Source organism: Fukomys damarensis, unplaced genomic scaffold, assembly GCF_012274545.1.
Source record: "Fukomys damarensis isolate Sample0158 unplaced genomic scaffold, DMR_v1.0_HiC HiC_scaffold_33, whole genome shotgun sequence".
NCBI classification, from domain to species: Eukaryota; Metazoa; Chordata; class Mammalia; order Rodentia; family Bathyergidae; genus Fukomys; species Fukomys damarensis.
This window is the reverse complement of record NW_022900945.1, coordinates 3373714-3389031: the sequence shown is the minus strand read 5'-3', so window position 1 is coordinate 3389031 and position 15318 is coordinate 3373714.

The following is a 15318-nucleotide window of genomic DNA, read 5'->3' as shown; positions in this document are numbered from 1 at the left end:
TCCTGGCCCGGAGGAGGAGCGGGGCGGCGCCGGAGGAGGGAGGACCCGCCCTCTGCGAGGGGCTGCTGGCGCCCGCTCTGGATGCCAGCGAGCCCGGCACTCTGGGAGGCTGAGGCAGGAGAGTCGCAAGTTGCAGCTCAGTCTCAAGGAGACCCAAAATAAGAAAGGACGTGGGAGGTAGCTGGGTGCAGAGGCCCGAGGCAGTCCCATGGACAGCCAGAAATTAATAATAATAAGTCAATAAATACAAATGAAAAGGACAACCATAGCATCGGCCCCTCCCACCCCAGACCTCCAGGCCCCTCCTGGCAGCAGGGTGGGAAACGCGATGAGTGAGGAGGGAAGTGAGACGGAGAAGCTCAGAAGCCGCGAGTCTCCTGTCTCCCAGGTGCTCCGGAGCGCGCTGGGCATCTGGCGCGGTCGCACTAATGACAGCTCCTCTTGCGACGATCCTGAGAGGCAGCGACAGCTGACAACTCACAAAAGAAAAATCAGTGCTCGTGCTCTGGACCCAGCGCCGAGGTAACAGACTTCTCTGGCTCTCTGCTCAGGACGTCCTCCGCGCGATCCATCGTCCGCCAGGCGCAGCTCTGCCGAGGCCCACACGCTCCGCGGGCTCCCTCGTGTCGTGAGCTCCGCTGCCGCCTTGAGCGGGGTTCGCGGTGCCCGGCTGTGCGCTCCTCCTCCCTCCTCGGGAAACTACTCCGGCATCTGAGGTAGCAAAGACCACCCAGAGGTGCAGACCTCCTGGTTTTCGCCAAACCTGAAAAGCAGAGGCAAGACTTGGCGCGGAGATTCTGGTTTGAACGAGGTATTTGTTTCCTAACGTAACAAATTGCCACAGACTTAATGCTTAAAGCAGCAGAGATGATGCCTTCCCCATCCTGGAGACAGGAAGCCGCGAGTCAGCGGCCTGGCCTCCTTCCGCCAGCCTCAGGGCCTTCGGGTCTCAGCTCGACCGTCGTCCTGGGTTTAGCCACCAGGATGACCTACTGTCAAGATCCATCTCAGCATCTACAAAATCTCTTTGCCCAAATAAGATCATGTTCGCAAAAAAGACATTCCCTTCCGTTTTTCAAAAGGTTTCAGCAACTCAAAGTTAAACTAAACTATTAACGTGAGATGGAAGGAGAGTACTTCAAACTTTTAGAAAGAAAACTGAAGGACAAATAAGGAGAAGCTAGGTTTTAATATCTTTAATAGACAAGATAATTGATCTCAACTAACCAAATTTGATTACATTAAGTGCTAACAATTTTTTCTTTAAATTAATGATATTCAAAATCTTTCACGCTAAAATGCTATTCCAGGCCCAGAATTTGACCCAATTTATCCGAAGACATAGTTCCTATGAAGCTTGTCATACAACAGTCTGCTCACATAGCTGTTCCAAAAAATGCATTTTGAGTGAATGAAAGATTTTGTGAGAAAATACAAAGAAAGAAGATAATATACAGAAAAAGATGAATACTGCATTGTCAACCCATGACTTGCAAAAAACAAAGACTAATGACAAGGAAATTTAGACATTAAAATACCAAGAAATTCTTAGGTTCTTGTCTGAAGTTCGAACCTTGGGATACTAAAATTAAATGTGTATCTGTCTATAACTTATACTTTTTAAAAAGGGATGTTTACAAGGCAGTCTCAGGAACGCATCTCTGCTCCCAGAGAACCGTGTCATCGCTGCCGGCTGTCTCAGGTCCCAGGTAACCTTCCTTTTCATATATTTTGCTTTGTTTTGTGGCACTGAGGCTGAAGCCCAGGGCCTCACATAAGCTGGGCGAGGCCTGCAGCCCCTGAACTGCACTCGAAGTACTCCCTTGTCAAAACCCTGACTACCACCACAATGCGGCCAGCTCTATCCCTGGTGGGAGCAGGGAACATAACGGAGAAAGGCTGGTAAAGACCGTTCTCCAAACAGAAAGGCCTGGCAGGAGGGACCAGCGCGAGGAGCACAGGATGGAGAGCTGGCTTGTCACGGATGAGGACGGAGCGACCAACGGCAGCTTGAAAGGCTGTGCGGGACGACTCCGCACACGCTGACCACACAACAAGCATTTTTCTTGTCATCATTCTCTAAACGCTGCAGTAGAATAACTCCTTACATGGTATAAGGTATTGTAATTAGTACTTATTATAATATTATAATTTAGAGGCGGCTCAGTCTGGGGGACAGGTACATAGATCCTGTGCAAATACTATGCCTCCTTCCCTAAAACCCTGAGCGTCGGCGTTCATGGACCTGACGGAGGACCCGGACTCGGTCTCTCTCAGCACTTGAGGCTCCCAGGGAGCTGGGCCGTGAGTAGCCAGGCTCTGAGGTTCAGGGTTCAGGACGGAGCCCGCTCCTGCTCAGGCCCCACCATGCTCTGGGCCTCCCTCTTCCTCTGCGGGACAGCTACGGTCTTGGTCGACACAGCCTGCGTCTGAGACACCCCGCTCAGTGTGCTCCGGGACCTCCTGTGGCGAGGGGACTGATACGAAGGAGCCAAAGAGGGTGATGCAAAAAGAGGATGGACACAAGAAAGTGCTGGGCCAAACACACGGGATAGTAAATATTCTTCCACACAGGGCACACACATGCAAGGAGCGGAGGCCCTAAGAGGGAAAAGTGAGCCCCAAAGGTACCTAACTCCTGGCCTGAGGCTCTGAGGGGCCCCTCGAGGGCCTGCTTCTGCCTGCCTGATTGCAGTGGATCTGTGAGCTACCTCAGCAACCATCCCGATCTTCTCTACGTCTCTACCCCGTGCACCCTGTGGAGTCCTGCCTAGCACAGAGCTTAGCCTAAAAGGAGTCATTTTCATTTCGCGGGAGGAGGTACAGCCAGGAGCCCTGCAGACACCAGTAGCCTGCTCCGCCTCACCGCACCTCCTTTTTTTGTTGCTTTGTTTTTGGGACCGGGAATCGAACTTGTGTCCTTGCACTTGCCAGGCAGATGCTGGAGCTGCAGAGCTAAATCCCTGGCCCTCGCTGCAGCTTCTTGATGTGTGGGTTCCTCCCTGGGAACACCCTTCTCCACACAGTAGGAAACATCCCCACCATTCTCAGGTTCCCCACAGACCAGTTTCCACCACCAGATCAAGAAGAAACAAATCAGGGTTTAAAGTTTCCATCACTTGGTTTGAGTAGCAGAAAGAGAAAGGAAAGTCTCGAATTCATTCATTGTTCTTTCACGCTACATGGACAACAGCTTGTGTGTTTGGCCTATGGCTATAAAACATCTCCTCTGTGACAAAACCGTTCATCCCTTTTAATTTTCTCTTTTTAAAGTATATAGGGAAAGAATAAGTTTTTAAAAACATTCCTTTGTAAGTTAAACATAGAGAAAAAAGTAATAAGAATAAAAACAAGAAAATGTTTTCAAACCAGTGAAAACTTAAAAAAAAAAAAAGTGTTACTGCCTTTACAATCAAAATTGAACATGATAGGACCCAACAAGAAAGAGTTCACAATCCCAACACAGAAGAGGTGGAAAGTCCAGGAGACTGGATAGACCCGCGCCTTGTGTCCTCCTCGGTGAGGCAAGCAGAGGCTGCCTCAGGGTTTTTGCTTCCCTCGAAGACTGGACGCTCTTGACATAGGAGACAAATTCCATTCAGGACACCCAGCAAACAGCAATGCCCAAGGTGTGCTCCCTGGCCATGCAGTCCTCTGTAAGTGACTTCCTGTCACTGTGCATACACATTTCAGGATCTTGGAGAATGGGATTGCTGTCACTGTCACCAAATATCCACACTTCACCCACGAGTTCTTTCAACTTCTTGCTGAAAACCCAGATGAACTCTCAGCCTCTTTCCCTCTCCCTCCCCATCAGGTCTCCAGTGAGATGCAACCAAAAATGCGGTGGTGGATTCAATAAACAAGCACTTTCATTCTTATAACTCCTTCTGTTTTTCCCTGACACTATCTGCTCTCTACCACAAGTGGACGATAAGTTAGTCAAACAGTGGGACCCAAATCTGAGCACCATTGGCAACTTTCACCAGATTTGTAAGATTTTTGTGGTTAAATGAATTACAGCTCTATTCCCTTAATGTTACAAAGTTGAGTTCTTGTTGAGATCAATGGTCCCCAGACTCTGTATTTCAAAAATGAAATTTCAAAGATGTGGGGAGAATCAGCAGAGGTTTTGCCAATTCTTCTTTTCACCAAATAAGGATTTAGGAACAATAATGTTTACTGTCAGCATCATTTCACACACACACACACACACACACACACACACACACACAGACATTTTTAAAGCCCCCAAAAGTACACAGAACATCATCTTAACCTAAAAGCGAGGCGAGGTGTGAGTGTCATGATTCCCAAGAACAGAAAGTTGACAACTATATAATAATCATATCTGTCAGAAATCAGACCGGAACCATCTGGCATTCTGAAAGGGTTAAGCTAAAAATATCTCATTAAGGACACAATTTACACGGCATGGAGAAAGCGTAAAGAAAACATCCAGAAGAGACAGTGAGCTACCCAGAGCCTGACAGTGCAGGAAACCTTTTCCTCCTTGCTGGGTCTCGAGGGGAGGGACTGTTATTTCAAGAGCCAAGTGGGAGCTGAAGGTGACAGGAACTAAGCTGTAGCGGCCCCTACAAGGGCCACGATGAGGGACGGGAAGAGGCCGGCTGAGCACGGGACCCCTCCCTGTCACCCCACGTAAACCCCACTGGGAACCAGAGGCACAGTGCCAGAGGACCACGGTCAGAGGCGGCAGCTTCCCATGGCCCAGAACAGCCACAGGGGACGAAAACAACTCTGCCCAGGGCCACCACAGCCCCTGACAGTGCCAGCGATGGGGCAGAGGAAGAGCTGTGCCTGCACACATCCTGTTTTTAATTTCCATTTTGATTGCAGGAAAGTTACAAGAGAAATGCTAAGATACAATATAGCGTGTAATTGCATGCTTGGTACATTTGTCAATTAGTGGCTCGAGATCTGGTGTTGTGACAACAAGTGGTGCTGAAGTGGGTGACTTGTCCCTGGACTCTATTTTTATCTTGCTTGTTATTAAAAATTCAACTCCACTTGGGCATAAGACAGAAACACTCCATGCTTCCACTGAGGGCAGAACACCGTGCATAAATTAAGGGGGTCACAGTGTCGCAGCCTCGAGGCCTCAGACTACTGCACTGAAACTTGCATTGGGACTTTTTTCAATGAACTTTTACTTTAGAAATGTTAAATTGATGGGAAGAAAGTAGAGTGCAGTTTTCCTGTATCCCTAACCCAAGTCTCCCTTCCTATTTACACCCTGCACCAGCATGGCATGAAAGAGGCCAATCCTGACACTGTTACCGGAAGTCCGTGCTTTATTCAGACTTCTCTTTTTTGGCCCGGGGATCTCTAGGACCCTGCGTTCCAGTGCCGGAATTACCGTTCCTGAGGCTACTCTGGGCTCCGACACCTTCTCAGACCTTTTTGTCTCTGGGGCCCGGGCAGCTGGCGGGTGCCCGGTCATGTCCTCTGTCCTCCCCCTGATCAGACACGGCTGGCTCTGTGCTGGGGGTAGGCAGGGACCAGAGAGGCAAAACCCTCCTGCCTCACCTCACCCCAGGCACCTGCTGGGCTGGTGTTACCAGCTGTGCCCCTCGGCCAGTTTTCCTCCCTTCCAAACTGAGCTCTCGGGGAGACAGTGTGCAGCCCACACTTAGGAGAGAGAGTGTCTGTGGGAAGGAGGCACCAAGTGGATTATTTAAAAGTCTCCTGGGCACGGGAAATCTACGTTTGCACTGTTTATTTTCTTGCTCGATCCTTTACTTATGTCAGTGGGATGCAGAGATTTATTTTAAAGTCTAGATTCTCATCCAATGCACCTTGATTTTCTGGCTCAAACTGTCCCACCCTTGGCCATGAGCAACTCCGAGCATTGGCTTTCGCCTTGCTGTGACAGGCTGCCCCATCGCCATGGGCATTTTTAAAGTCTTTCTTTGCTTTATGGCACTACAACCTCATTTAGACTTATCATGAGCATTTCTTGATAAATCAGTCATTTTTCCAGTTTCTTTCACTGGAACAAATTGTATTAGAAAAACAAAATAAATCTGGGTAGGGGGATAGGTGAGTCTGCTTCGAGGCTCAATGGACAGGAGAAAAGTGTGTGCGTGCACCCCTGCGTGCATGTAGCTAACTCTTGGGTGTGCACGTATCCATAAATATTTCTATCTGTAACATCTGTGCCCCCGCGTGCCTGTCTCTTCTCTTGTAACTTCTACATCACCAGTGCTCATCGCTATGCACTCTTATTACTGTTTCAAAAGTAACAGTCATCCAGTTTTTTAAAGATCCTATCAGCTCAAGCTTGGCTTTAAAGGAAACCAGAAACGCACGTGGGAAAGGTGCATGGTGGGCACCCTGCATTGTACCTGACTTGTGGATCACTGTGCTTGTCAATTCCAACTTGTTTTGGTCTTTTTTTTTTTTTCATTAAATGAATACTGAGGGAAGAAACCCAAGGAAATCACTGTGAAGAACCCTAACATAGAAGGGAGAACAAAGAAATTGGAACCCCGCTGTCACAGGTTAAATGATTTTTCCCCAGAGAGAGATGTTCAAACGCTAAACCCTGCTACTGGAAGATGGGCTTATTTGAGAATAAGGCCTATGCAGATGCAATCAAAGTAAGATAAGTTACTGGTTAGGGTGGGCCCTGACCCATAGGACCGAATAAGAAGAAAAAAAGGTACAAAGAGAATGTCCCAGGCGGGAGGCAGGCAGCCACAGGATGGCAGAGACTGGAGCTATGGCTGGGGCCCCGGAGGCTGGGAGAGGCAGAGGGGGGTCCCCAACAGGTGCTTCAGAGGGACCACGGCCCACCGCCATGTTGGATCCGACCCTCCGAACGGGGTGCCACACCATGGGCAGCACTTTTCCAAGGCCTAGGCAGGGACGGCACCGAAGAAGACACCAAGCCGGAACCTTTTCAAAGCCAGAAGAGGGCTCTGGTAGGCAGTGGGTTGCACAGTCAGCTGCTCTAGAGAGGTTGGGGGACAGCCAAAGAGAAAGTGTCCACGGAGGTTATCGTCCGTGTGGAAGGAATTACTAGGCAGCTTCGGAAGCAGAGGGCTCGCTTTCTGCCCAAAAGATTAAGGAAAACATGATGGAGAGCAAAACTGAAGCTGGATGTAAAGGATGAGAAACATTTCAACGTGGCAAAAGGGGAAATGAGAGAGTAGGGGAAAGAGAAAAATTATGGAGGGAAAAATTCAGGACATGCTGAGGAAAGGGCCAGCAGGACACAGGCTCTGTGTAAGGAGATTTATCTGGGGACAGAGCTCTCCCCTCAACGCAGAGCTTCGCTGTCCTAAGCATTTAATAGCTCTCCTTTTCCCCAGCGTCAGCGGCCATCAGGATACAGGAGAGAGAAGACGGAGCCACTCAGGGCCTCTCGTCAGAGCCTCGCTGATGACCACTTCTCCCCAGACAGACCTCAATGAACCAGAACGTTTTCTAATGCCTGAACTGGGGGAAAAAGCTTTACCTTGATTTCTGCTTCCAAGTTTATTGCTTGAAGAAAAAGATACAAACTTTGGAAGCAGGCTTTCTTTCATGTTGGACAAAAGAGGACTGAAGCTATGCTTCAAGGGGCTTTTAGAGTTGTCCTTGATTTATTAAATAATGAACTATCATAGACTCAGGTGTGTGCCTGCAGGACCTGGGCATTTGGAGAAGCAACTGATGTCATTGTGAGGTGACTGGCTGCTGACCTCTGAGCCTCTAAACTGAAAACAGGAGAACCTGAGGGTTGGGAAGGAAAAGAATAGGGACCAAATAAATGCTGTGCCTTCTTCTGTTTGTATAATAAACGCGCTTATTGTTGCCATGGCGAAGAGCCAGCCTGTTTTCCCCGCTCCTCGACTCGGCCTGTTATTACATCCAGTACAGAAAATGTCAGGCTCTGCCATCCTCTTTTTGGACCATTATGCTCAGCCATCTCTCTGCAGGCACTGCTCCCCTCCAGCGTCTCTCTCACGGCAATGCTGAGAAAAAGGCGGCCACAGGGGAGGAAGGTGGGAGAGGAGGAGGTGGGCAGAGGCAGGCAGAGAAGACAGCACTTCCCGAGCCGGTCGGTCTTCCCAATCTTAGAAAGCCCCTCCAGTCTCAAGAAAAACACTCTGAAAAGGTCACAGAAGGCAGATCCTCATTGCTAAGCTAAATGCACTCTGTGGAGGTCTTTTCTGGCCTTCCAGACACAGCCAGTCTTGATCCTGGCACTTACAGTCTCTGTCACGGTCGGGCTGAGCCCATCGGACTTCAGGTCTAAACTGGGGACCTGATCGTCCTGATTCTCCACGACAGCCCTCCTAGCCTAGGATATATTTGGCCCAACTCGTGATGCATATCTATCAGGGACAGGAACACACTGTCGTGTTTTCAAAGGATGGCAACCAAGACCTCCCAACCACGCCCGCACCCCTTGATTCATTTGTGCACTCAGAAAGCATTTACTCAGTACACATCTCGTGCTAGGTTCTGATTCAACTAGAAATTTTTGAGAAGCAGAATATCAGCTTTTCTCTCAAAAAGTTTACTTTCCAATCCAGTCAGGCAGATCCACTGAGTGAACAGTGTGTTTTGTTGATAAAAGAGAAGAGCAAGTTTAAAGAGCTGTCCCCAAGAGGACAGGAAAATGCCACAAGCTGTGGAAAACAGTCTCTGAGGGTGAGACAGAGGGTTCTCCTGTCCGTGGGCCCTGGGGCCTGAATGCATAAACAATGGTCCCTAATGCTCCCTCGCTCCCATCCCATCCAGCTGGAGGGCAGAAAGGTGCCGCAGCCTCAGCTCCCCTCAGAAACCACTGCCAACCCTGATGGCTGCGTTCAAACAATGCTCCAGGGAAAGGGTGCTGAGGAACACCCAAAGGAGAAGGGGTTCGTAGCCTTGAACAGTCCTGGGACAGTCCAGCCAAGGAAAACTTTGGATTCTGCCTTCCGACTTTTGAACAGCTATGGTGTGCAATAAGAAACAACTGGACTGAAAGTTACGTATTGTCGAAACCTCAGAGCATGGCCACCGGAATCATCAGGGACCCTGTTAACCCTGAATGCTGCCTCACAACTGCACCACGGCCTGAGCTTGTTCATTGCTAAAGAGACGCTAGGGTATTCTGATGCTGCCAGTTCTAGAACCACCTCTCAGTTCACTGCATCAGAGTCACCTTGAGAGGGGACTCAGCAGGACACAGTCCCATGCCAGGCACCTGAAGCATTTGCCAGACGCTAAGAACTACAGTACTTGCCAGGTTTGCAACAGACAGGCTCTCTGCTCTGCTCAGGGTGCATAATGGGCTCGGTGTTTCCTTTCAAATCAAATGACTTGATTCAATGCTTTTATAACAGATTTGATTTGCCACACAACTGATTCTTTTCAATATTAAAATACTTTCATATTGATAGTGACAAAACTAAGGTGAGACTTCCTACCCCACTGTGATGGAAGTGGGGAAAGATCCTAGACAGTGAGCAGCCAGCTCAAAGTTCACTCCATCGTTCAGTACATTTGTTGATCACCTGTTCCGAGCTGTGACTGGCGCAGGCTGGACCTTCAGCAGTGATAAGACAGACGGCTCAGAGACGGGCGCCCTGCCATACAGCACAGCCACCTGACCAATCTCACTCGCTGCGGGCTCACTGAACTGCAAGTTTCCGTGCATTTACTTGTTTACCGGAGCCATATCTATTTCTACTGCTCTTCCCACATAAGCTTTGAGAAAAGACTGAGTTTATACACACTGAGGTCCCCTCAGGGCATCAGAGATCAGTTACCCAGGAAACAGGCTCTATGATGGAGCTTTGCAAGCAGGTGGTCTGCTGGAGGGGTCACCTGTGGGGTTCCACTGGGCATGAGAACCAGACTGGCAGCTGAAAGAAAGATCCACACAGCAACCAAAGCCAGGTCCATAAGGAGCCCCAACTGCAGAAAGCAGTGATCTCTGCTTCTGCACCCTGTGAGTGGAGCACTCCTAAGCTACGAGCTGCCCCAGCCAGAAGTGCAATTTTGGGTGGGTCGGTTCCCTCAGTACTCTTCAGGACTGGCATGATCACCAAAACTCAAGTTCTAAAAACTACGCACTCATAGCTAGAACCCTAAGGAGACAAGGCCACTAGATGCAATGTGCTACCCTGATTGGGGTCCTCAACAGTAAAGGAACGTTAGGGAAAAAATTAAAGAAATTTTTAAGTTATGTAAGTGGAAATATTTTCAAGATGCACATTCTTTTATGCATCAGTATTGATTCACTGGGTGCAATAAGTGATCCATACTACTATATAAGATGTCAAGGGGTAAGGAAATGGGTATGAGAACTCTTTGTGCCATCTTTGTAATTTTTCTTTAGATCTAAAACTATGCAAAATAAAGCAATTTTGAAAACTAAATTCTCCTTAAGGACACACTCATCTTTTCAGTGAAAAAAGGAGTTTGATGCTATGATGATGGAATAATGGTCCCAGGGCACAGCAGAGACCAGAACAAGACAAACGGGGAAGCATAGTTGGAAAGGACCACGATAGACCAAGAACTGGGAAGGAGACTCATGATGTCTCTCGGGAAACGTAGAGGACAACAGGAAAAGCAGAGAAACTGGTGACACAACGGGAGACCCTGGAAAGTGAAGAGAGAAGTCAGTTCTCAAAATATCACCAGGGGCTAAGGAAGTTCAAGAACAGTGCACCCCGCAACCAATTTAAACTTTCTGCACCTCTGTGATAGAAGGTGTGCTCCATTTCGGTTCTCCTTCTCCATTAAATACGAAGCGCCTTAAATAGGTGATACTTTGAGAATTCAAGGCTATACATGCTTTGGGGTGTGTGTGTAAGTGGAGGACAGAGAACAGTCATGAGAAGCAAAATGCAGATGAGAAAAGGAGTTTTGAGAAAGCAGCAATGGGAACGAGGGTGCATCTAAGAAACAGAAGCTCTGAAGACCTTTAGAAATATAAAGGGGGGCGGGGCGTGGGTTTCCGCTGTGGCTGAAGGACTGGGTGAGCGGGAGGCTGCTCCGTGAAAGAACGCACTGCACTGACGGCACTGCATGTCACCCCAGCTTAACGCAGGAACCATGAAAGCGCTCTCTACACCCAATTTCGGGAATATAAAACATTAAACTCCAGTTCACGTCAGCCACTTCAAACAAAAGGAAGTTCCGGTTTATTTATTGCCATCTTAGTTGGAAAAAACCCTAGGCCAGCACAGTAACTAACTTCCTTTCAATTCTGTGTTCCTGGCTCGCTGCCTTCTGAAAACAAATAAAGCAGCTCTGTCCCACCTTGCAGAACAAAAACAACAGCACCCTGTCACAGTAAAGCCAAAAGGCAAAACTTCCAAAGCAGACACAACCAGCGCCTTGCGCCAACTTTGGATTCTGTTGATCTTCTCTCCCTTGCTTATGTAAGTGGAAATATTTTCGAGATGCATGTTCTTTTATTGCTAGCAGAAGCTGCCAGGTCTGTTAGCTGAAAAGGCTCTGGGGGACAGCCCGTTAGATTAGGAGGAGGGAGAAGCGGTTCAACTCCTCGAAACAATTATTGATTACAACAGACACTTTGAGAAGGGTTACCAAACCTCAAGAAATCTTTCATCTAAGGGGCAAGATAAAACAAACAAACGAATGGCTGTTTAACACTGTAAAGAAAGACCGCAAAAAGAAGAGAGTTCTGGAGAAATACAATGTGAATGTATCTCACACTGCTGAATGGTGCGCTCAAAAAGGTTATGATGTTACATTTTGTAGTATCTGTGTATCTTGCTGCAACTAAAGTTTTTAAATTTAAAAATGGAAAAAATAAACAAAGATCAGTGATCAACTACCCTATCAAGTGGCAGAAAAGAGAAGGAAAGGCTGGCATTGACCTGGCCCCAGGCAACACTGGGTTCTGGGGACTGAGATTCAAAAGTCCCAAAATCCACTGTGGAGAATCAGTTGTCAAATGTTAGAAAACAGGAAGAAACATCCAGAAGCAGAAGTGGTGTGAAGAGGGGCCAGGGTGTAAAGGGAGCAAACATCACAGAATCACTGAAGTGGGAGAGGGAGGTAGAGAAGTTTCAGGGGAACATCGACCTTACAGTGAGCTTTCACACTCGGGGATGCCGGACGCATGAGGGGCGACAGGCACATTTCCAATGAGAAGGACAGGGACCAGGGAGGGCCAGGAGGCATGCGATGATTGGCCAGCAGGTGCACGGATCCAAACTATAGGAAGATTAAGAGACAAATGTGAGTTGACCCCAGAAAGAAGACTAGGACCACACCAGGAGGGTCTCTCCAACCAGAATGAAGCACTAGATAAAATTAACATGGTGATGGTATTTGTAGTGCACTGGAATAGGGAGAGAGAATATATAAAATATACTCTTAAAGTCTTCCAGTGACTTGGGTAAGACGATTGCACTTGATCTTCCTAACTGCCGGTATTTGCAGCTACTAATACCTAGTACCTAGTAGAGGAACAGTAAATTTGGGTTGCTTAATAAATTAATATCTTATACATAAATATTTAGTGAATGAAATAAGAGGGCCTGAACTAAGGTAATGGCAATAATAACGGGAAATGAGGAACAACTGGGGAAAATACTGTTGAGACAAAATCAGTGTAATTAATATTAGCTCAGAAGGGGAGAAGAGTGCATGGTTCTGTGGTCTGAGGCTGGGGAGAGTCAGAGATGGGGCCCGCACCTCCCTGTGTGAGTCTGGTAAACACTTTACACAGAGGCAAACTCAGGGAAGGTGCATTTACATATGGGCTCGCTATACTTTTCTGAATAGCCAGAAACAGTGTTCTTAACTAATTTAAAAGGATCCTAAGCAATGTGGATCCAATGAAGGGTTAGTTTAGGCCCCACTCAGTTTTTCTCAGTACCAAATAAAAAACAAACCAAAAAGAAAAGCGAATTAAATAGAAAAGCTGCCCTATAGCTCATCTGGCAATTTTAGAAGCAATCCATTTTACTTTAAGTACTCCTAACAGATACCTTCTAAAAGGCAGAGATACTGGAAAAGCAAAACTCAATGTTCCCAGCTCACAATGTTTCCATCTCTGCCCTGATGGACGGTAAAATAATGAAGATGATCTACATACTCCCTACCACAAAATCCAGCTATTTGCTAAGAGACAGGTTTGCTTTTTACACCAAAACTATCTTACATTTCCACTAGGGAGAAAAACCATGGGAGGAAGGACTCCCCTCAAAGACAAAAACCCTTGTAATGATTTATGGTGAATCATGTTGATAAATCTGATCACATTTCTGTTAGAAAGATGATACAGCAACCTTAATATGCACTTAGCAACTGTGAGTTACATAGTGAGATATTAACTAAGAAATCTTATTTCTTGCTTTAGAATAACATGAGCTCTTTCGAGTTTTCTGAAGTTTTACAACCTAAACCTAAGCAGACACAGACCTGCTACTGGCCCCCAGGGTATGCGCTGTGTATTCAGGAAACCGACTGTCTGTGACATTTACCTGAAAGAGGTTTTAAGTACATGACAAACAGCAAGCACCTCACATCGGAGCTCGCAAAACAGGTGCCTAAGACCAGGCTGCTCTCCCTGGCTACAAGGTCAGGGCACGGATGCACTGTGCAGCCACACACACTCCATCTGCTGTCCTCATCTTGGAGCTGTGACCATGTGGTCAGGACCCAGTCCAAGGTCTATCGTGTTCTTCACACTCCGCAGCACCTAGACACCTCAGGGGCCCTGTGAGCTTGACTGACCTCCCGCCAGCAGGATAAACTACGTACGTTATGGAATCATGTACCCGTGGTCCTCTCTAATTCTTAGCTCAACTCCGAGTTCCAATTCCTGAGGAGCTTGGAAGACACCTCTGAGATCCCCTGACAGAGTGGAGACCAACACGCAAGGACTTCAAAGCACTGCACCCAGCCAGGAAGTGCTTTTTCCTTAAGTCCAAGGATAAAAGATCCACAGAATAAGCCCTTTTTTCACAGAATGATTAAGAGAGATGAAAAATTATTGTAGAATTACCTACAGTCTTAAAATACCATGTTTGCCTTAAAGAGATGCTGTTTCTCGTGTCCCTTTCCCCTAAATACCATTCCAAATCAGATGGAAACAAGGGGGCTGAACAGGGAAAAGTTCAACATCCAGAAAACCACAGTGAGGTAGGAAAAATAGACTCTACACCAAGACAACAAACAACACTTCAGAAGCACAAAGGAATTTGCTCTCATAGTAAAAGAAGCCTGGGAGAGTCCTCGTGGGAAGACTCACATTGTCCCGGGACAGAGCTAAATAAATCATATTACCACAAATTCCTAACATTTTAAAACTAACAATAGAAGGGCCAGGAAATGCACAACACCCTTTTAAGAGGCTTCCTTTAATCCTCTTCTTTGCAAATTGCTTCTACATTTCTTTCTGGGGGTATGGATAGCAGAATTCCTCAGCAATTCCAACAGAGCTAGGAGACACCTTCTCCTGAGTATCAAGTACCAAGGCCTGTGCAAAGTGTTACAGACATGAAGTCTTGACCGCTCAGCATTTCTTGTAAACGTATAGTATTTCTAGCCTTTAGAAATAAAGAGACTTTTAGAAATGAGGAAAGTGGCACTCAGAGAAATGAAGAAAACTGCTGGAAGATTGTACCCAGACAAGGTAGCAGGGCCAGGATCCAAAGCCCTGTTCTTAGCATTATCTTGCTTCTTCTGTTAATGAAAATGGATTCGCACCCAGTATAAACTCACTGTACTGAGCTGGCATTTGGGCTATAGAAGAAAAATGCCTCTTTGTTATATCCCCCATCGGCCCTGGGGTCTAACAGTGGACCTTTGAGTTAACAACTGGCCTGACATACGAACAATTTGGGTTATGACCAGAATTTTAGTCATAATTTATGACCAAAGTCTTGAGTTACAACCCGAATGTGAACCACTTGTGCTTCCAGATGGTCTCAGATACAGATTTAACCCTTAAAGAGTCCTGGAAGGACCGTGACAGCATCTTTTCTATGTGAGGTTCACTGAGAAATCCTGGGCCAGGGTCTCTCTAAAGACACTGAGATTCGCCTGTGTTCAGGAGAGAGACTCTGAAGGCCGTGCAGAGGAGCCTGGGCCTCCCTTGACTAACTTCAGTGACAACCAGCCCTCGGGAAGGAACTGAGTTCATAAGTTAAGGGTCCACTGTATTTGCTTACTACACCCCCAGCAGCGCAGAACCAAAAAGGGAAGCCTCTTCCTCAAAATGATCACTCAAGACAGATACAGCAAAAATCATGTACTCAAAGCCCTGCACAAGCCCTGGGGCCATACTCAGATCGCAAACTTTCATTTTCTTTTCTTTTTTTTTTTTTTTTT